At 32.9% G+C, this 24,590-nt stretch overlaps 1 protein-coding gene across 2 annotated transcripts in view; it reads right to left on the bottom strand.

The window, feature by feature from the left end:
- The window catches only part of LOC119066298, a 104,716-nt gene that overhangs the window by 27,703 nt on the left and 52,423 nt on the right, over positions 1-24,590 (bottom strand). The window lies entirely within an intron of this gene.

Genomic DNA, 24,590 nt, shown 5'->3' with positions numbered 1-24,590 from the left:
ATATATGTTTGAATAGAAGCTCACTGTCGCGTAATCGCATTGTACATAATACCATTTTCTGTGCAACTTTCATGTTTCAAATTCATCAAAGCTGGATTCATTTACATAGAGTTTACGTGATACAGCTATTGAGCATATTCGCCGAAGCGCTTCCTGTTTTATTCCTTCAGCAAATGAATTGGAACTTCTTTCGACGTCCACCTCTATATTGCTCATACAGACTCATACATAAAAGTTGAAAAAGATTTTCAGGAAATAAAAAGTTGGTCGAACACCCACTTATAGTCTCATCTAATTAACTGCATGTAAAGAAAAATAAGTAAACTGTGAAAAAGTAGTGCACCAGTAGAAAATTCAATGAATAATATAGCTGGCGGTTTATAACCATCACCGGTGCATTATGTGCTGATACATCAGACTCTGTTCAAACAATACATACAATCTCATTTAGTCAAAATAGCTCGTTGGTGCACCGAGCAAAGTTTGATTTAATGTTTGTTAATTGGTAAGCGGTTAAAAACTATTAATTTTCAAGTAAATTCTGAATTTCCATTGATGAAAATATACACCTGAAGTAGACAAGAAACTTTACAGGTTTATAGTCCCAGTATCGTTCATATACGATAAACACAAACATCAGCAGAGGAGCATGGTTGTTGCATTTGTGATTATGAAATGAAGTTTTTTCTACTCTCTCACTGAATAACTTATTGTAGAGGAAAGATGCCTTATATTTGTGTGTTATGATTTTCTAACAAGTTGCTTGAATGTTCTCTATTTTCCGCAAAGTTCCGTCTTTTCGATATGAAGCATAAATGTTGAAAAGTTAAACTTTCACAAATACAAAAACCGTCATGAGCAGGTATCGCTAATGTGTGTTTATAATTCTTTATAAATTAATAATGTAATAAAGATGGATTTTTATACGTTTCGTAACATTTCAACGAGCTTTCTCGTTTTGTCTGTCGGTTACAGTCGTTCAGAAATGTAACAAAATGAACAACAACCTAACAGCCTAGATGGAAGTATGTATCTACTTCAGCCGGTTCTTTTCTATACTTTCTACATAAAACGAAATTCCTCAATGGACCTACTCCGATAGTTGTTTAATTTTAAAGAGCATATAGTCAGAACGTCAGAGGCAGTGAAATTTCAGCATGAATTCGTGTCAGCTGTTTATCCTTGTTTATACGGTTGAAGCAACTACACGCACGCGCGTATAAACAGTTTTGATTGTTTGTGTGGATCAGCTGAAAAACAGCTGAAGCAAATTCATGCTGAAATTTCACTGCCTCTAACTGTACGTGAATTGTATAAATGCTAAATAATACATACATCATAATAGCACTTAACTCAGTCAAAATAACAAAAGTTTGAATTATGCAGACGGGCTTAGTTTAAAGAAATTGCGTTGGTTGTGAAATTATAAATCCATCGTTGAACGTACCACTCCACAATATGGTGTACAGTTTCATTTTCCAAGTTTATATTTTAATTTATTAATCCCAGACGCAGACACATGTACCTTTCAGACTCGAAATACTTTTCTTTTGTTTACATTATTATGCACTTGCAGAAAAGTGAATGCCGACCTCTTTTCTGATTTAAGAGTGGTTTTGGGTTGAAAGTGTTTTCACAAAAATTTTCTCAAAAATTGCGTTTAACCCTTTGGCCTATGAAAAAAATTTTTTTTAGATTTTCAAAAAGTTCTACATAGGGTTCTTCAAGACCTTGAGAGGTGATTGAGGGTGTTTTGGAAAGCTATCGACTAGGACAAAAATTTGTATAATTGTAAATTTTTGAATTTCATGGAAAAATTCTCAAAAATTCACATTTATTCACCAAACTAAGTATTTTTTCTCAAAGTGAAAGTCTATGAAAAGATTGTTCGTTGGTTGATTTTACGTCGATTTAACATGTCACACACTCCATTTGAGGCCTAAGAATTTTCAACCCAAAAAAAGTGTACGCTTTTTTTAGGATCAAAATTTTTTTGTTTCCAAATAGTTGTTCAATACGTCACATCAATGTAAAATCATCTCAGAGGAACAATGTTTTCATAGATCACTTTGAGAATAAATAATTATTTCAGCAAATAACTGTACATTTTCGAAAAATTTAAAAATTTGAAATTTTGGCGCCAAATTCAGGACAAAAGCAAATCTAGGTTTTCATTTTCGGGTTTTCGTTAGGTACTCGATCGTGACCTGTAACGAGACACTAAAATATAGAATCTAGATTTTCAATCGTTAAACAAAACTTATGATTTCGAAACAGTTTTAAACCACAACAACTCCCAAATCAGAATAGAAGTCGTTCTTCACGTTTCCCCGAGTGTATTCTGTACTTATAATTATTATGAAGGAATTCTACGCCCACAGACAGATAGACGTAATTATAAATAAATGTTCTTGTCGGCGGTATCTCTTTTCCCATATGATGTGTGAATACTACATGAATGAACAAACTTTTGCTACAGTGTAATAACTGAAAACTGACTGAAAATAAAATTACCAAACAGTGTAAATATATTGCAAACAATTTACTTTGACGCTGTGCCTATATGCTCAACCATGTGAATTTGAAAAATGGAAAAGTTTGAGTGGGAAAACAATATTCTGTAATCTCTTCACCAAATCATTCAATCTTCATTTTCCACTTCATCCCCGATTTGGAAATGTATATCCTTCGCTTCATTTTCCCAAAAAAAGTCTAGGAAAAGAAAGAAGAATTTACTTTGTGTGTACATACTTTGTGCGTTGATTCAATATATGAGTGTGGTAAATTTTTGGTATTTATGGTATATATGGGGGGATGAGTATAGAGAGCCATGTTCATACGAGTACGGTTTGATGTTACATATTCATACATCACATCATATCACTCGACATCACATCACATGCAAATGTGTTGACAAAAAATGTATTATTCAATCTTTTCGTCAGCAAATATTTTGCTATTTCTTTGCAATTTCCTTCCCTATTTGATATGTAATATTTTCGGGGGTATTAAATTGATTGTGTATCGGATATATACAAGTTTGACAGTCCTAATTTATTTATTTATATTTTTGCAAAATCACTAAGTTCTTTACAATCATTACGACGAAATTTCGATTACCGTAGCAGAGTTTGCAGTTCGCTTCCATTGCAAGAAACTATTTTCCCATGATATTGTTCACTGGAGAGTAACGAAATTAGTTTACCAAACACACAAAACTAATAAAATTGCAGCAATTATTGAACGAGAATAATAATTCCGAACGAAATTTCCTTCTTTCCATATAATATTTTTGCCTTTAATTTTGTGCTTGTTTGGAGAGTGTGTGTATTTGAGCAGTCAGAATAAATTACCTCAAACACATTTTGTGCACTGTTATTGTCGAGATTAAATAAGGCATACATTCATTACATTATCACTTTACTTGTTAACACAATATTCCGACTAACTCTCCATTTACTGTGCACACAAAGAACGCTTTTGTATACAGTATACACGTTCAGTTCACCTATTTATTAATAACAGCAGAATACTACCACGTGAAGTACTCACATGCTACGTTGCAATGATACGTGGAAAAAGGTCTGTGAAACTTAAACGAAGTAACTACCACTGCTAGGAAAAATGCAAAAATGATAAAGAAAACGGTAATGACTGTTATTATGGGTGGAATTGTTCATGTTTTTCACATAGAGAGAGGAGGTACCTATATTTTGCGGTCTTTCATGTACTGTTTTTCTCTATTCTTCAATGATTGAAAGCTTCCGTAAAGCCACAAGAAAGGTTGGAATACTGTTTGAGTGGAGAGTTCGTTTAATGTACGTTTCAGTTATACCTTAAAGTAAATAATTAAAAAAGGAATTTAGTTGGAAATAATGTCTAATAATTACACATGGGATACTCAGGTAATGGCACTTCCACCATAAACCACAGACTATTATTATATTAACTAGAATATGCTGAACAAGTTCCTTTTAAAACAATACCATAGTTTCGGTAAGAAATAAAACTGACAGAACCGACAAATCGTCAATTACTCAACACTCATTGCACACAAGAACCAGAGTGGGGCTGAAGAATAATTAATATAAATTACGAGATATGGTCCCATGTCACGGCGGAGGACATAACAATTTTTAAAACGGATTCAAACCACTCATTTTCATAATTTTGAATTAGGTTTTCTGGCGTTCGGACAAAATAACTTTCGGACAAAATACCCCGAACAAAATAACTACGAAACACATATTTTAAAATAAATTGTGAATAACACCCGCTAGCAGAATATATGGCGTAGGGTCAGTGTACCAATCACCGGATATCTATGAGTAGTCGTACTATTTTAAGAAAACAAATTTTTTAGAATCTTTTTATGTTATTTCCTCCGACCACTAGTGTACATAACTCTTTCACAGATCTATTATATATCTCCGACCATACTCGAGTATACTGAGTATATTCGAGTATATTTTCGAGTATGTATCGACTATATTCGAAAACAACGCCTATTCGAGAACATCGACTATATTCGATGACATCGACTATATTTCGAGAACATCAACTATATTCGATGACATCGACTATATTCGAGGATGCCGGCTATATTTGAGGACATCGACAATTTTCTTGGACATTCGAATACATCGACTATATGCGAGGACGTCGACTATGTTCGCGGACATCCACTATTTTATATGACATCGACTATAATCGAGTATATCGACTATATTAGAGTATATCTGGAATATATTCGAATATATCTCGACTTTATTCGAGTATATCTCGACTATATTTGAGTGTATCTCGACTATATTCGAGTGTATCTTGACTATATTCGAGTAAATCTCGACTATATTTGAGTATATCTCGACTATATTTGTGTATATCTAGACTATATTCGAGTATATGTAGACAATATTCGATGACGTCGACAATATTCGGGGACATCGACATTATTCGATGACATCGACAATATTCTAGGACGCTCGTCAAATCCTAAAATTATATTTCGACAGATTTTGAAAGATAAATTTTAGATTCTAAAAACATGGAACATTCAATACCAGTATTCGGCATACCTTTCCAAATCCACACTAATCACTTGCAGCCATCTGATCAGTTTGTGATTATTGCAAAGCGAAAATGAACGACAAAAAAAATGATATTTCGATTCCTTGCTACAAACATTTACCATCGCTTCGCAATCTGCAATTCAAAAATTCAATCAAAATCTGAGTGCTATTCAAACGTCCTGTCTTTCATGAACTTTTGGTTTAATTACAAATGTGCACAATTTGTTAGTGGTAATGGAAAACATTCTGGTGACTGTATTGCAGAGCATACTTTAACATTCGCATAATAATCAATTTTTATATCGGATCCATATTGTGGTCTTTTAATCGAAATATTTTACATCACGAATATGGAAAGGAACTCGACAAAAAATTGAAAAAAAAAAACTTTTTAATTTTTGTAGACAATACAATTGCAGCGACGTCGATAATTGAAGCAGCTGCAATACGTACTATGGTATACAGTCAAAGTTTATTTTTCTTTTTCTTTCTATATTTATATATAATCTATATTTCGTAGATTTGAAAATTTTTATGGGGAGTAGAGGGAGAGATTTTCCTTTAACTTTTAAACTTTCGTCCAGAAGAAAACTTGTCCGGAAAAGAATTGTTTGACTACTTCAACAAAATCTGCGAAGTAAAATTATTGAGCATTTTGTCGTCACATCATTCAGACTCCAAGTATTTCATTAACGTGGACGATATATTAAATTTTGATGAAGTCCTTCCCTGTTTTTAATTTAAGCAGTGTATGCGTATTTGGTATGTGTAAAACAGCTCATTTCTATTTCAAATGTAATATGCCCAAAATCATCTTGAGATAATTTTTTTTATCTCATTTGTATACCAGCACCAGAACAAATTTATATTTTGATAAAATCGCTTTCCCGTACTAGTGCAAGAAAAAAATGTGCTGACTTATCTCACTATAGTGGCTGACGTTTCTCACTATAGGACGAAAGTTTCATCCATTTCAATATCGAAACGAAATTGAAGATTTCAATGGATACAGGCGGAGAAAAATAGGAAGTCACAGCTACAATCCAAGTCCCTTCACATGCATTACCAATGTTAAGAGTAATCTACACATGGCTAAATTGTTGCCTACATTTGCGGGCAAAATCATTATTATTTTGATGATAAATTTGTACTCGTATCCTTTTTGGAAAAAGTACGACCATCGTTTGGTGTTAAAATGTGTTTCAGTAAAAATTTGAATGTTTGTGGTGATATAACCTCAATCGGAGAAAACTCAATATTTCACGAAAATTGGTACATATTTTGAACAGATTCCTCTTAAGACATTTACGTATGTTATATGTGTATTAACTTAAATATCGCATGTGGAATAAATAACATCATTTGGATGGTATAATCTTTGAAAAATGACCTGTTTATTATCTCTCACAGATTTTTGATATTATTTTATAGACTTTTGAGGAAAGTGATTCGATAACGCTTCGAATACAAAACGTTACCGAGGAATTGGCAACCAAATATTTTCTATTCAAATAATTATACGTGATTCCTTAATTGGCCTACAACCCGCATGGTTACGTATCTAAGTTATATACAGACAGTTTCTAAGTATTCCAAGAATTTACACCTATAACAATGGGAATATGCCTGAAATGAGACGCTTTTTAACACTAACATTTCACTTTCAAATCCGTACATAAGATCCGTAACACTTCAAAAACACCAAACACACTCTTTCAGTGTGAAATTAAACGCCTAGAGAATTTTTAAACTATAGGCAAGTTGTCTTTTGTCAGCTGTCTGGGAATACAGAGCGTATTTTATGTCGTATAAGGATAGACACAGTAATATTTTGTGATGTATATAGATGTATATAACGAGACACGTTTAAAACAACCCATGAACCACTCAAACAATTCGTCCCCAGGAAGGGAAAAGAAATCACCAGTGTCTAATATTAACCAAATACAACAAATCATGTTAGAAATTTTCAGTTAAATTATGTGAATAGATGGAGATATTATACGATGTAATAATATCTATAAAGTGAATATTAGAGCACGTATCCTTGTAGAGATATCTTCGAATACCCGAAATTGTAGCTGAGTTGTGTTATTGAACGAAGTTAAATAAAAAAAAAATCATTCTTCCACTTCATATGTCTGCATATGTGTGTGTTTGTGGAATGCCAGTGTGAAGATGTGGAGTAAATTCTGTAGCTCAAACCCCCATTTCAAATATGTGTTATAATTTAACATATAAAATCTATTAATATACAGCACTTTATGGAGCACAAAATATATTATTTGAATCTATCTTCGAAACAAAACACAAGCAATTTGTTACCAGCACACGTCTTTACCATACAAGTAGTAACTGTGCTGAGTACCCACTACTATGCGAAATATATAATAGTGTGCCATATGTACGTGTTACATTGCAAAACACTTAAAATGGAAAATTTAAATTTGTGTTTATTTGACATTAATGCTTAGTATCATTGTTTTTGCTCAAAAGCGTCTGGTTAATTGCAATTCTCTACCCTTAATTAAAGTTTTAAATTTATTGTGTTCGGTCGGATGGTCGATTGTAAATTGTAATGTGTTATGGTTGGTGAAAAAACGAGCGCTCCTCTTTTTTTTGTTGTGTGACCGAATAATAAACAGGAGTTTTATGAATACAATTTTAAACATTTCGTTTATTATTAAATGCAATGCGACTCAAAACTTTTTCGCTGAAATGTGTACACATAAATACTTTGCGAGAACCGCACAATACGACAACCATATGACAAAGTGCGGCAGGTTGTAACGTAAATTGAATCAAACGAAATTTTAGTGCCGGTTTGATGTGGTTGCATGCACATTCCATTATAAAAAGGTTGGCGAAAATTGTTTTTCTATTAAAATATGCATTCTATTGTCTTATGCATCAAATAAAACCGTTGTTTCCCAATCTGATCGAAACGTTTTTATTTCCACTCCAGATTACAGTACAATAAAGATATGAAATTTCAGTCGGTAATTTCTACGAATAGTTACGTAATTGGTGGTAATTTGAGACTCAACTTCTTACCTTTGTAGATGTACCAACCGACATGATATACAGCTTACAGTGGTATAACTATTGTTTAGAAAGATTTTTTTTATCATTCTTTTATCGATTTTTGAACTAGAATTCATTTTTCTTTTCCACTCAATCTCCATCGATTTTGCCGATTTGTATTGCATCAGTTTCCAAAGTAGCCATGTAACGTGTCAGCTTTACAATTATTTATTTTCGGAATTGAGCAAAATAAAGATTAAAAGGGGTTGTCAAAGTGTACATTTTAAATTCAATGTTCGCAAGCAGAGAGAAAAAAATATCGCAAAAAGAAACGAAAAATTGTGTAGCTTTAACGACAATTTGCATTCAGGACACGTATCGTGTAATGAATTTGGTGTCTTTCTATTTTATATTACCCAATGTACCTAATATCGAAACCAAAGAATCGGGCTAAAAAATTGTCCTTGATATAATATTCCGTGCACACCGATTTTTGGTAGTTACGTTTTTGCCTTTAACGTTTTTCGTGAACGATTCAGTAAAATCGTCCCCGACAATTTTGTGTGCTTCTTTTTTTTTCATTTTTTTTAGCATAGATTAATTGAATCAAATAGATATATACTCGTAGTATCCCATTCCATTCAGGAAAATAAAGCTAAAACAGAAAATGTGTAATGACATTTTGGATGGGGGTAGGAGTGGGAGCCGCTCTTGCTCTGGGTACAGTAGTACGAAGGGTTACATTTAGATACGTTTGTATGGCGTTGAAAATTGTGTATTTTGTACTGATTACAGCTAATGGGAGTAATAACACCAGTTTTTGTTATCAACAAGGAAATTTGTTTTAAAATTCATGGAGTGCACCATAAACAATCAACTCTATGGGAGAGAAATTTTAAACTTCTTTCGCTGAGATATGGATTATTATTCTGACTGTATACGGTGGGAGCGAGATGGTTTTGATTTAGTCATATAAACCATTATTGAATATTAATTAGATGAAAAATAATGACGAAGCATGGAGTCGTGCATCAGTATTCAGCATAGCCGTTATAGTAATCAATTACATTGTGTTGGAGAAAAGATTTATGAAAAATGATAAAATTAATTTTGTGTGGTTCATAAAATATCAGACGAAATGACTGTTACATTTTAATCAATTTCAATTATGTACTCAGCAATTGACTGTTTGATGTAACGGTTGTCCTTAATGAATGTCTAAGGTAGATCTTGTAATGTAGACTCTTTTTACCGTTTCAGTTCAAGAAGACGGAAGAAGGATAATCAAAGAGTTTATATACTGATTCAGTATATAAACTCTTTGAGGATAACCTTTAAAACCAAAGTCTAATTCAGGGCCGATAAAGGTTGAGTCCTTTCAAGTTTCAGGTCTGGATGGCCGATCAGATGTTTTTTTTTCTTTTTTTTTTCATTAACAAAAACTATCCTCACCTGAAACTTGAAGGATTCGATTTACCGAGTAGGGGGTGGAAATTCTATCCGATTGAAAAACTAATTGCTTTATCGGGGTTTTAAGATCGCACACTACACACTGGTATCTTGTTTGACCAAAATCCGTCGACTCGAAGTTTATTTATTCTTGGGTTGACAATTGTCGTTCTACGATTTATACAGAATATACTCGAGTATAAACTCTTAATTGTGAATCCCCTTATGCAGTACAAGCTTTTCAATTTGCATTCGGAAGCGTAAAGAAAATGTACAGAAAAAAAAACTTACGAAAAAACTCTGTCGCTGTTAACATTTTAATTTATGATGCTGTAGTTTCAAGAGCGTGAGAAGTATTTACATCCACCAGTACATAATGGTCGGTTCAGAGAAGAAGCGGATCGTATAACAACAAAAAATAATTAAAGAGTTCAGCAACAAACAATAACAACAATATCTTCGTCCGCTAAACTTTTCAGAGAAAGAAGAATCTGCAACATTGCAAATGGTAAATGCATTCTTCATCCCGAACTTGAACCTATAATAGTAAGTTAAATAGAATGTTTCCGTTTTGGAAATGTTACAGATTTAGCAATTTGCGCTCTTAATGTGTAAGAATATTGCCATTCCCTCGAAAAAATAAAATAACAACAAAAATCGGAAATCTTATCCATTTTCCAAAGTTTTCGGTTAAGTTTTCTATAAAAGTTTATTCTCCCAAAAATGCATTCATAATTCAATTCTATTATCCACGTGAATAATGTCGCTTTTATTTAAAAATTTATTTCAGATTACATTATTTTATGGAAGTTTTTTTTACCCCACCGAAATAAAGAAAAATCTGGAAAAACTGCTATAAAACTGTGATGTAACAGTAAGCAAGCAAGCAAATTATAACAAAAAAAAAGAAACTGTAAACTAATATGAAAAACACTCTACGTTTTTATGAGTTATACTCGCATGTTGGAGTCGTACTCGTTTACCTACATATGCAAAACATTTTTCGTATTACACATATTTTTATGGTAACTTTTTACTGTGATACTTTTCTTTTTTCATACAGTTTTTTATATGGAAGCCATCAACAACCGTGAAAAAAACACATTGAAGCAACCAAGCACTTTTCTCACACAGCTTTTTTGCCCTTGTATATAAATTCATTTAATTTTTGTAGCTTTCAAAACCAGTTCATACTCAACAGCAGTACACAAAAGGTGGGACGTTTGCTATACACAAAAGGTCACATTTATGGAACCTTCTTTTATATAAACTGGAATTCCTGTGCCATAAACTCTCGGTAAAAGGAAGAAAGCAAAAAAAAATTAAACAAAATTACAGAAAAGTTAAAAGGCCCAAGTTTTTTTTCGGGGTAGAAAACAAAAAAGAAAAGCGAAAATATCGCACACATAAAATAAAACATTGTCGCAATAAACGACACAAAAAAGCAATTTAATTAAAGCGCACAACTACACGAAAATAGTTTCAGATTTTCTCTCTTGAGCTTTAATTAATTAATTATCCGAAGATACGACCGACACTATGTCTAATAATACTGTGTGCGGCTGGCTGATGTCGACGACGACGACACAACGACGAGCAAAAAAAAACTACCCCCTTTGTACTAGCTGTAAAATACAATTTTCTATCGCCTTTTTAATTCTTTTTACCAAGTTTTATTTGAGATTTTTATTTCGTTTCGTTTCCCTAAACTTGATATTTACTACAGTGGTGAGTGACAGATGTTTTACGGTGGGGTGATTTTGTACATGAAAATGAAAATGGAAAAAGAAACAAAAAATGAAACAAGAGAGTAAAAAAAATGGTCTGGTCACTTGCTCTGATGGTGTTGAGTAAAAGTTATTCTTTTTAAAGTGGATAGATATTTTCTCGTATTTCCTCTTCCGGATAAGTGAATTTCAAGTATATTATACCGGTACCAACAACACCATCACTTTATGCCGAAAATTGAATCAATTTTGTGGTCTCTCCTCTCTTCTCAACATGAAATGCATTATCGCGTTATGACGAACATATAATATTGATCTTCTCTTATATGTGAATGATGAAAAATATTTATTCTATTCTTATGCTTACATTTTTCTGGCTTATCGCTTCTTCCACAACAAAGTTTCATTCAATGCTATCGAATAATATAGCTCAAAGAATTTTTTCCCATTGATAATGTGGGCATTCCAACGAAATGCCGAAGCGGAAAATGTCTTGTGATATTTCCTTATAAATTTAATCAGATGAAATGATTTTCTTTTCTAATGCAGTTACGACTTAGACGTGATTTGGGGGAAACGAATTTAGAGAGATTTGTGAGTTTAAATCGTCTTCATAACAATATCACTCGCTTCACTAATAATGTCACAACTTTTCTTTTTTACGATCTTTCATCCAAATCAAGAATTTAATTCTTCATTTCGGGTTTACTATCTAATCTCATCTATTAAACGTTATTGTTTCTCGTAAAAAAGTGTGCTTGAAGACGACACAGTTAAAAAAAAAGTTCTAACAGAGAGGCAAAAAAAACGAACGAATTCCTCATTGAAAAAAAGAAGTTCCGTTCCTTGTTCTTGATATATATCCCAGTTATAAAACTTTCCTAATGACTCAACAAGTTTCGTTTTAAGATTAATTACAAAACTTTGATTGAAAAAATGTGATGGATACATTAGACAGAAGCGAAATTAGATATGTATGATTGTACACTTTTTCTATGTTTCGGTTAGTGGGCGTGCTACGAGCATACATGATGTGTAGATATAAATATGTGGTGCGTTAAACCGTCATGTACGAACATGCGATGAAATGTTAAGATACAAGTTTCTTATCCGTTTCAGAATGGATACAATCAAATTAACAAAGTACAACGATGATCAACGTCGGATATAATTATCGGCAGACAAAATGTACCGAATGATTTCGGCCCCCTATATGCGAACCGAACATCTCAGATGCGAAAACAGGTTTCATAATTCCAGAGAAATGATAACAGATGGCGTTGCTGCTGCCTCATCGGAGCCGGTGCAGCGCCATCTGTTACAATTTCTCTGCATAATTTATTTTTACTGTTTGTACTCTTGTTCCCTTGACTGAAAGCCAGGGTCTTACGCCAGAAAATACCGAAAAATGTGGATCCTAAAAATATAGAACGTATGAAGGTTGAAGAAATTTTTTAAGCCAAATTATTGTTACCAAAAAAGGGATGAAAATGAAACTGTTAGTCATGGGATCTGACCAACCCAAAAAGTGGGACCTAGTACTTTGGTGGGTAAAAAACATTTCGGATTTCATTTGAAATTCCAATAAAATTTAAAGTTGAAGATATTGCATTCCTCGAAAAGTCAATAAAAGCCAAAGAAGTTACGTTTTCCAAACGATTACAAAAAAATTGTAGAAAAAATTAACTTCTACGAAAGCCTCATGCATCGTACGTTTATTTTATTGGATCGTTCAATATATATTTGCCGGAAAGACAATCAGTAATAAATCTAACTCCTCGGGATTTTTGAATAAAATTAGAATCTTCGTTGCGTACATGATACTACTTACTTTGCGATCTGTTACAATTATGTCATAGAAATGCCTCTCTACAATACCAATATACATTTCTGAGAACATCGCGCCTTGTGTATATACACCGAAGAAGAAAATAACGGGAAAAATAAAGGAAATTTGTTTCGTTCGTTTCTTTACTTCTTATATTTCAACAAAAATATCTTCAGGCACTGTGCACGTCAAGAGAAAATTCTTCGAATTTAATTTATTTTGACTTGGTCGACTTTTTCCATCTTGGTACGTTTGCAGCTTTTAAGAGTGTTACAATGCTAAATATTGTAGAAGTATTGAATTTGTCATTGATTTTTCACATTTGTTCTTATTACCAATTATTCCCAAATGATTGACATCATCCCCTCCTATATTATGTCCATAGCACTATTTATGCTCATTTCTAGCTACAAACATTCTTATAAGTAACTTCTCCATACAAAGTATTCGTGTGGAGTGGAGTCAACTTCAACTTTAAATACAAATCGGAAGCTCCTCCTTATTTAACCTGGTCTCGCGTAGCTTCATCTAGAATTCTCACAGTAGGTGCTTTATGTTGGAAAACGTTTAACTTTAAAAAAAACCTCAAAGGATTTTCTACGTTTCTACGTTAAACACTTCAAGCTCGTCATACATTGAATTATCATATAAACTCGAAGAATTGAGAGTGAAACAACAAGAAGACAGGCCGATGCCGAATCGACAAAAAAAAATAATTGAAAATGACAAAATAATTGGCATTTCATTTGGAAGTAATTGATAATTGATTTCTGAGTAAATAAAAGGAAATTGCACAATGCAAGACATAATTTTGTCAACTAATTTTCCCCTCCATCAGATTATTTCCCATTTTTTAGGAAGTAGTTATGGATTAGCCAACAGCAAAGGAAACCAGATCGCAGATGAGGGATGAGACACGATAAAATTTCGTAAAAGAACTGTAGAGTTCATAAATAAACAAAACCAAAGCACCATCTTAAGATCACATAAAATTACCCTTCAAAAAACTGTAGGCGTATCGCGATGTATTAACAACATCTATTAATTTTTTTGTTCAAACAATCGCCTAATACATGAAAAAGAATCTATTACTTCATTTGTGACATATAATTCAACATATTCGTCTTTTTTGTCAAGCTGTTCAAGTAGTCACTAACAAATGCCAAGTCGTTTCTGAAATGTTGAAAAACTGGAAATGTACTATGTGGTGTAGCAACACCTCACTGTACATATAAGCTAATTCAGCGCCACGAAGCCGGTTTGAGTGTGTTTAGTGAGTTTTTAATTTTCTGTTAGCAAAATGTTTAATTCAATTTATAATTGAATTCAGAATGAACTGTATAACGTTAATTTGAATAGAAAAAATTATAAACTTTTCTTGCTGAAATTAAAATGTTGTTGTTGAAGAATGTTTTGTAATTTTTCCGAAAGAAGTATGAATGAAGCCATAACGAAAAATGGATTATGAGATTTAGTCGGATTAATTGAAGATTCTATGTTCTATGTTTTGAGATGTATGTTGTTTCTTAAAACATCATACATGCCTTGTCTGTCAGAGGTTTCGTTTGTAGTAATTTATACGGCTGTTGAATAATTAACAGGAGTATATATTATCTTCCATACAGGTCGACACTAAAATATGCAAACAACACACTCATCCCAAAGTAGCGATCGAGGCAAAGTTTAACTGGAATATTATCTGGTGGATTTGGGTTAATTCGTTGGTCCAAATTAAAAATGTAAAGATGACATTCTTTTTTGCCAAACGTCCGTGATGGATTCTTTTGAAAAACAACCTACCGAAATCGGACGCATTTTCTAGTGGAATTTTTTCGTATGTACCTAGAAAGGACTTCGACCCTAGAAACCAAAACCACTTCAAAAAAAATTCTTTGAAGCTTGTGCGGCTAGCGAGAGGTCATTAAAAACCGAAAACTTGCACTTTTCTTACAGAAATGTCTCCAGTTACACGAGCCGTACAGGGTCGTGTGAGGTGTCATTAGAAAGGTAATCACATGTACTATTGAGCCGAATAGCGACTTCTTGGTTTTAAAATTCATCCACACTGAAATATGTGCAGAAATCGAAGACTTACACTGTTCTTACAGAAATTTTTCGAGGTACACAAAACGTACATGGTCGTGTAGAGTATCATTCGAAAAGTAATTTTACGTGCTTTCGGGCCAAACAGGGTCTTATGTTGTTTGGATGCATATGCGATGAAATATAGGCACTTTAACAGTTCAACCCAATAAGTGGCCCAATAAGTGCTTTACGGTTTTTCGAAGATATCTCCGGACATTTAAACGTTAAACTTGTAAGTGATACGTCAAATAAAAGGTATTTACAATACCGATAGACAAAAAAAAGTTTATGGAAATCGGATGACCGACTCGTGAGTTAGACCCCTTGGTGTGGAACAGGCACAGGGCGGCAAGCAGTTTTTGCTTGTAGGTCGGCCACATTTGAACATATTTCGTCTGTTTTAGCTTTATTAGATAGGTATTGACCGTACCAATCAGGGAAATTTTTTTTTATGAAATTATGTTCTTCGGAGCGTGAGCTAGGTCTCTTGGAGTGAGCTCTTATCTGGCTACTCGGAAGTACAGTGAACGTGGTGTATTTTGACAATATCTCGAGTAAATTTTGACCGAATTTCATGAATTTTTTTTTGTTTGAAAGGTATTAACGAATGTAAAGCGTCGGTACTATTTCCGGTCTCCTAACAAAATGGCTGCCGGCGGCCATATTGGATTTTAATAAAATAGAAATATCTTGGGAAAAATGATACTTAGAGAGTTTCTGTTAACATGGAAATAATTTGTTATGTGTGTGGGGTTTCAGGGATTCCATATACGGACATCTATATATACCTATATACAGCTATATTGAGCTATATACAGGCATATAGAGCTATATAATAGCATATTCATCTGTGAAATGTTTATTTATAGGAAAATATAGGTAAATATAGCGGTATACAGCTGTTTAAATAGGAATTTATGAAATTTGTCTTCGTACGGGGCTGTCTATATTACCTCCGGCAATTTAGTTGTATATGATAACAAGGCAAAGAGTGGATAATGTAAGTGATTTTAAAGGGAGAATAGTTTTTCAGCAGAAAAGAAAATGAAGTAAGAGAAATGAAGAGTTTCACATTAAAGGCTTTTGATACGAATAGGTGTTTCGTACGGGTCGGCGTTAGCTATGTTTTTATAAGTGGTTTTGGCTTCTTTAGGCGACTACCTTTCTAGGCACATATAAAAAAAGTCCACTAGAAAATGGGTCCGATTTCGGTAGGGAACATATCAGATATGTCATCACTGCCATTGGCGAGATGCAAAATGTACTTAAGATGTTCTATGTCATATTATCTAAGTGTACCATAACCATTTAGCCATAATTTTAATTGAAACATTCTTCAAAGTATGCAAATGCTCTCTGAGGAAAGTTAGGTGCTAATTGATATCTCACCTCAATTTATGAAACTTGAGTGAACTTTAGGACGCTACCAATGTTATTTAATTGCTAGAAAAATTACATACGAAATTGGCTGGCTCGGAAATCGAACATGGATCATTCTGGTGGAAGGCTAGTATTACCCCTGAGCCATTCCGTCCTTTATCGAACAAGTTAATATGTGAAATCACATGTTGTACCATTAGTAGGTACGGAGAAGCAACACAGTGATTCCGATAATTTTTCTGAAAATTTCTCCTTTTTTCGTCGAGTTTAAAATTCCAACAGTAAATCATGAAAATACCATTAAAAACTGCAACTACACGTTTAGATAGAAGTAGACAAAGTAAATAAATTAATTTTATGATAAATTTTTACGTAAAATGTAATGGAGCCAGATTTGTTATAAAGTTGTAAAATTAGTTTTGCCTATTAATATAAATTAATAAACCCCAAAACGTCGACATCATGGCATAGAACAAGGTCAACAACACACATACATTTTCAACCACAAAAACATTCTCAACATTATAAACTTTTTAAAAGACTGACAGAAAACAAAATATTTCAATTTAGTTGGAAAAAGGGAATTAAATTAGCACCCTATTACAGCCATAAATCAAATCACCTAATTTATAGCGTTTTCACCGAAAACCAAGACGAAAGAAAAACAATTTGAAAATTTGAACATTTTATGTAGCGAGAGAGAGTGCTGCTAAAACATACACACACTGTAATTTGAGTGTAAACTTATACATATGTTATGTTTGTTTATACATGGCGCTTTCGAAAATATTTTGATATTTTTGTGTTGTGTTATTCTGCTTCGTTGCGTTGCATTAGAGATTGATGGATACATAACCGTACAATGCATGACAAACATATTGAGCAAATTGGGGCACGTTTTATTGATTTATTTTTGTAAATTTTAAATAAATTGCTACAGAGTAAGAGTATGGATCCGTAGTACAGCCCCGCATATCGCATACGTATTTCCTACAACATTTATATTCCCATCTGGCAATATGAAAAATATGAAAAGAAATAAAAATCACTTTCAAAGATAACCAGGGGATATAACCGAAAATTTAACTATCGATTTTGGGGAAACTGCTGCGTGCGGAAAAGTTGTTTTATTAAAACCCCAAAATTTGAGGTTTTTGTTTTGGGGTCGAGGTTCAGAGTTCTTATTATTTTTCTTATTAAATTTTTTTTTCTACTCCCGTTACCACTCTAAAAGTTACTTGCCCAGAAGCTATCACAGCAAATTTGTTAAACGACTTTTAATTTCGACATTATACAATGTTTATTTGGATATAACAAGACCATGAATTTATTATTCTCTTGAGAAATGCTGTGAATCTATACACATATTTCTAAGATGAATACATACCATCTATATAGATGGAAGGGTTAAATATACACCTTTCGTAGATAATTTTATGGGAATAGAAGGAATAATATTTTATTTATAAGAAGTAGCCTCCTTTATAATATGCTTCGTTCATTGTTGTATTATATCCTCGTTACTGGAGCTATTGTTTAATTTTGTTACAAATTAAACGGAATTTATAATAAGTTCAAATATTCGCATTCATACTCATAATGGAACATAGATCTTGTCGCCGAACATTTCATAAAGCAGGTGTAATGAAGTACAGTGCTGATTCTTACGGTGAGTGTTCACAAAACCGGGAAAATCCGCTATAAGTGGAGGTCGACTAATCCAACAATTTGAATAGAATCAACGTTACGTTCACTTCAATCGAGGGGAGGACATTTTAATAAAAAAAAGTTTTCTGAATTCTTTTTATTTAGTTTTTAATGGGCTAATAAAATGTATAACGTGCCAACGAACGTTCCTACTAGGATGGAATGACACTCGGAAAACTTATATGGATTTGATGTTTAAAGTTGCGTTTTTATGTTACAGTGGACGTCAGTGAAATTTTGATAGGAATTTGCTTCAGCTGATCCACTCATACAAACTAAACTGCTGATACTGACGCGTCTTCATACGGAACTACCACGCACGTGCGAGTAAATATTCTACCCGTACAAACAAGTATAAGCAGTTTTGTCCGTATGGCTGAACCAGTTGAAAAAAATGGCTGAAGCAACTTCCTGCCTAAATTTAACTAACGTCCACTGTAAGTTTTTTATTCTCTTGTAAAATGTAATTGTATGTCCGAAAATGTTTTCCAACTGCACTGTTTTCCAACGTAAGAACGGTTGTATCACGTACGTGAAACATCGTATACCGTAAACCATACGTTGTCCCGATGAAATGCTCCAAAATTTATTAAAGTCTTAAATATCAGTGGACTTTCCGCGAGGCTTTCGTGCGTTCCATAATTATTATTAATTTAATCCAATGACTTTATGCATGGTGCTCTTCAGACATCAGCACAAACATAGACTTTTGAAGTATATCATACGATTTGAAGATGATTAAAGCTGTATCATATATTTAACACACATGAGCAAATTAACTTTAAATTCCACGAAACCCGGGACAATCCTATATCTTGAGCATTGTGTGTGTTTTACACACATGATCACAACAAAGTTCGATTCCACGAACTTATGATAATCCTCACACCTTCAATGGTTTTCCACGTACGTCTATCTCAAAAGCTATGCTTTCAATGATCTAACTTTGCGTAATATTCCAGTTCATGAAATATATTTTCCACACGTTCCACTCTATAATGTCTAGCCGATTTTGATTAGCAATGGAAATGAATACTGATCTAAAAATAGACTTTTAAGAATTGCTCTTCTGTGAAAGGAAATAAATATTGGTGGGTTTTAATGACTTCTTAAAATACCATTTCCAGCGAAATAACGTTCTAATACAAAATGTCAGACGCATATAAACGTGCCAGAACAATATACCGAAAAAATTCGCAACACCAGATTGTTATGTTGCAGACCAGACGCCCACATTAGACCCAATAAAAATAGAAAATTTACGATTTTCTTTTCATTTTTAATTGATTTAATGTAAGCAGATGAGGTAATTTAGCAGGGGATGTATTTACTTTGTAGACAATATCAAAAAAAAAATGTAAAAGATTCTTTTCAAGGGAGATATTTTGCAGGCAAAACAGTTTTACGAAAGAAGGAAGCTCACAAAAAAAAATTTAATTGTAAATTATGTTCATTTAGATCGCCGAACAGGATGAAGGAAGCAAAAATATGACTATAAACAAGTATAATCGCGTAAACGTGTAAATACAAAGCAAGGAAATGTGTTGGTGCAATTAAGAAAGTGTTGGTAAGTTTATTCGAGTAGAACAAAAAAATAATTGTCCATCAAAAGAACGCAGCCTTTGTGAGTAGCTTTAATTTTCTCCTTCTATCCTAAAAGCATTTAAGGAAACATCTCAAATATCGTAAATAAATTCTTAATTACGTAAAAACCTCTCTGGCGACAAAATTTTTATCACAATAATAACTTGACGGCAATGGCATTATTAAGACCAAAAAAAATTCACTAAATGTTGTGTATACGTGTATCAATTCATTCTTCGTCCCACGAATATTTTCTGCCGTTTCCATATAGCGAAACAAACAAACAAACATATTATAATGAAAATGATAATATTTTCGTCTTCTCATTAACGACGAAAAATGTAATTTATTTACGCCGAAAAAAAAACATATTCCACCACATCTCTCTAGTCTTTGTAATTTATCCGACAACAAGAAAACACAATTCACATCCTATTATATTGTAGTATTATACTAGGTCCCACCTTTTGGGCGGGTCAGGTCCCTTGACTGACAATTTTTTCAATATATTTTTGACCAATTTCATTGTTGAACTTCCGAAGCATCACTGATAAAAATGCCTACATTTAATATATCGATTACTCTAAACATGACAACGAAATTTGACAGAAAAAGTTCTTCAAATAAACCTTCGAAGACCGAATGATCTTTGAGTTCTGATTTTTCTTATAAATTTGCAGAAAGATTTTCAATCAACCACACAAATCGTAAATAAAATGCGACTCGTGTGATTTACGGCCCTCGCTTCGCTCTGGCCGCAAACTTCCCACTCGTATGAGCTATCTATTATTCTGTTTGATTGCCATTTTGTCAAATTTAATCAGAGTAGATGCGAAGTTTTTCAAATGTGGAACGATGAGACAACTCTTTCACTTTGGTAAAAAATTTAAAAAAAAACGATAGATGTTCTTCTCTTACAGTTTTGTACAAAAAGGAAGTCCCCCGGTATTTTACAAAACCGTCACTCGTGAATAAAATGTGGATGGTAATAAACGATCGATAAATTAATTATTTTTTTTTCGTTTCTTCACTTTTGTCGATTCAGAAAACGACAAAAGTGAGGGATTGACAAAACGTCTTTAAGTTACATTTCGTAGAAGGATGAATTTCCCTATGAACGAACAAAACGTCTTTAAGTTACATTTTGTAAAAGGATGAATTCCCATGGAACGAACAGAACGCCTTCTCGTTACATTTTGTAAAAGGATGAATTCGCTAGGAAATCGACAAAGAGTGAAGCAAAGACATTTTTTTTTTACTTTTTACTGATTTACTGAAGAGGTGCCAGCGACATGTACCACATTTCTATCGGTATTTTATTATTTTTTATCGGTAAAATTGAATTTTTCTATTGGTCGAATATAATATCCCATAAAATTATTACGACTCGTGAGAATTACGGCCCTCGCTTCGCTCTGGCCGTAATTTTTCCACTCGTATAGGAGTTGTAACATATTTTGTTTGATTGTTGGAATAATGAATTTAAAAAAAATATTCAGAAATTTGTTGAGAATGACTTATATCTTATATTGCCTACAAAGAATGATGGTTACATTTAACGTTTTTCATAAAATTTCCTACACTTTTCAATCATAGTGTGCTCATGAAATTTTTCTGCCCGAAGACCTTGAGTAAAAAAACATCTTTCTTTGGTAGTAGACGCATTAAATTTGTTAGTCAACTATCAAGTTGTTAATCAACTATCAAATTTGATAGTCAACTATCAAGTTGTTAGTCAACTATCAAGTTGTTAGTCAACTATCAAATCTGATAGTCAACTATCAAATTTGATAGTCAACTATCAAGTTGTTAGTCAACTATCAAATTTGATAGTCAATTTTCAAGTCGTTAGTCAACTATCAAATTTGATAGTCAACTATCAAGTTGATAGTCATTTATCAAATTTGATAGTCAACTATCAAATTTGATAGTCAACTATCAAGTTGATAGTCAACTATCAAATTTGATAGTCAACTATCAAATTTGATAGTCAACTATCAAATTTGATAGTCAACTATCAAATTTGATAGTCAACTATCAAGTTGATAGTCAACTATCAAATTTGATAGTTGACTATCAAATTGATAGTCAACTATCAAATTTGATAGTTGACTATCAAATTTGATAGTTGAATATCAACTTGATAGTTGACTATCAACTTGATAGTTGACTATCAAATTTGATAGTTGACTATCAACTTGATAGTTGACTATCAAATTTGATAGTTGACTATCAAATTTGATAGTTGACTATCAACTTGATAGTTGACTATCAAATTTGATAGTTGACTATCAAATTTGATAGTTGACTATCAACTTGATAGTTGACTATCAAATTTGATAGTTGACTATCAAATTTGATAATTGGCTAGCAGGAGATGTTTACCGGTTCAAAGCTGGACATCGACTGATGGAATTGTTATTTCCACTTATTAAATAAACTCTATCGAGAACATACACACACTACGCAACCAAATCAAATTTCATCAAAGTAATCTTTTTCGATTGAGGCTATAATCAACAGTGTAAAATCCTGTTTTTCCTGGATAGCTTCCAGATCCTTCGTCCCACATTGCCCATCTTCGAACTTAGCCTTGAGATTTTAATTCCACATATTTAAAAAAAAGATTCATCCAAATTGCTTGAGAATTACTCAAGTTATCGTGCCTTCAACGATTTTTTGTCACCCACATTTATCGTTTTTCATACCATTTCATACATTTTCAATCATAGTGAACTTTTTTGTCACCCACATATTTCGGTATTTTCTGGTTTAAGACCCTGACTTTCAGTCAAGGGAATAACATGCTTACACATATACATATACTACGCACTTGTGTTACTGTACCTAAAAACCGAAAATCAAACAAAGCCCCTGAAATGTAATAGAAAATATCGTTGAAACAAATAACCTTTAATGTTTTCCCATGAAAAATAAGCTTGTTATGCTTTGTAATACAGTCAGAGGGAATGTATAAATAGCGTAGAAAATAGTTAAGAACAATTTTACCTAGCTAACTGGAAGCCACGGAAATAAATTTTCTATTCGGGTACGTCTGGCTTGTCTATTAAGCTACTGTGCTGCTACATATATATTATAATACGAACAAAAAACCCATTGATTGTAGAAAAACAGCATATACACACATATGTATAGAGATATATGATGGCCGTTATAAATGGAGATCATGTTTATTGTTGTTTTGTTTCGAGAAAAACAAAGAAACGCCGCCTGCATACATGGAAAAACAAAGCATTAAAAAAAAGAAAGTTGAAAAATAAATAGGCGTTTTTGTGCGAAATTCTAACTTCGGTTATGAACCCACACATTATAAATACGTATTCATGTTGTTATGCTGTTTATATAACCAAATACACACACATGATGATATTTACTTCCCATTCTCTCTATCCCCCATTGCAAAAATTGTTGTTTGGCTTCGTTTCTCTAGTTTATCATATACGGTTTCAAAGTTTGCATTTAGTCAATAAATATTTCCCATGCTTTTAAAACAGAAAGCTCTCTTCGATCATAAAATTTTACTGGTCTTTCCATTCGGTAATAAAACCCATTTTGAAGGGAAAATGATTTTTTATCAGTCCATTTCCCAATAATATCAAGTCAATATACATGAACCCCACTTTTTTTTCAGCGCCGGGAACTTGTTTATGATGACAATTTTCTTTATTTTATTTTTTTGCAATATTTTACAAAGTCATTTTGAGAGTTTCGATTTATATATATAGAACTCCTGGCTGTAAAATGTTGGAGTGGATATCTTAGAGACGCATTATAATAAATTTGTTTTTTGGTCACAAACTTACTATATACACTACACTTTCCTGCTGAGTGTAAATTCGCTGATAGCACATGGGATAACACTATGAAAATTAATTCGTGTTTAGGGCTTATTTTAAGGCATAAATAAATAAGATCCCAGCAACAAAAAATATTTTGAAAAGTGATGGTGTGAAAAATATATATTTCGCAGAAAGCAAAAATATTTTCACATTTTATGAAAATTTATAATGGGAAGAACTCTTTTTCACGCAACAGAGCCAGTAATCCGATATGGTATACTCGTTTAACGTTCGCTAGCAAAGCATTTTATAGGACAGAAATATTATAATCGTTACTGCAAAAATAAGCGACAGGGTGAATTGTTGAAGAATATGGAAAGAGTAAAGAGAAGAGTTGCGGTGTTGGAAAATTTATACAAAACCTTTTAGAAACGGCCAATACTAGCCAGAGTTCATCGCGATTAACTCTGGTTTGTATTGGCTTATACAATACAGCTTATATTGTTATAAGTTATGAAGTAATAGATTTTGGAATACGCACTCTTTGAAGAAAAGTGATAAAAGATTATAATCGACGTAATGTCTATGTTGAAAGTAATGAAGTAATAGATTTTGCATTACGCACTATGCTGCTCTTTGAAGAAAAGTTGTAATAGACGTAATGTCGACAAATTGTCGATCTGCCTTTTTTAAAAGATCTAAAGAATTAATAACGCCATTCGAGCGGCAGGACGAAATGGTGTATCTACGATATTGTGATTTTTAGACGATACAAGCCGTACATGGACAGCATGAAATATTTTATTTATTGCACTGACTGCAATTTTGATAATTTGCTCTTTACTTACAACTTGTTCTGTGGAGAAAGGTGTATTTCGCCCCTTGTCAAAACAAGAAACATTCTCTCCACCGAACTGTCATTAGACGAAGCATC

The sequence above is a fragment of the Bradysia coprophila genome, chromosome IV (genome assembly GCF_014529535.1).
Source record: "Bradysia coprophila strain Holo2 chromosome IV, BU_Bcop_v1, whole genome shotgun sequence".
Taxonomy (NCBI): domain Eukaryota; kingdom Metazoa; phylum Arthropoda; class Insecta; order Diptera; family Sciaridae; genus Bradysia; species Bradysia coprophila.
Note: the sequence above shows the minus strand (reverse complement) of the source record. Positions and strands in the feature narration are given on the sequence as shown.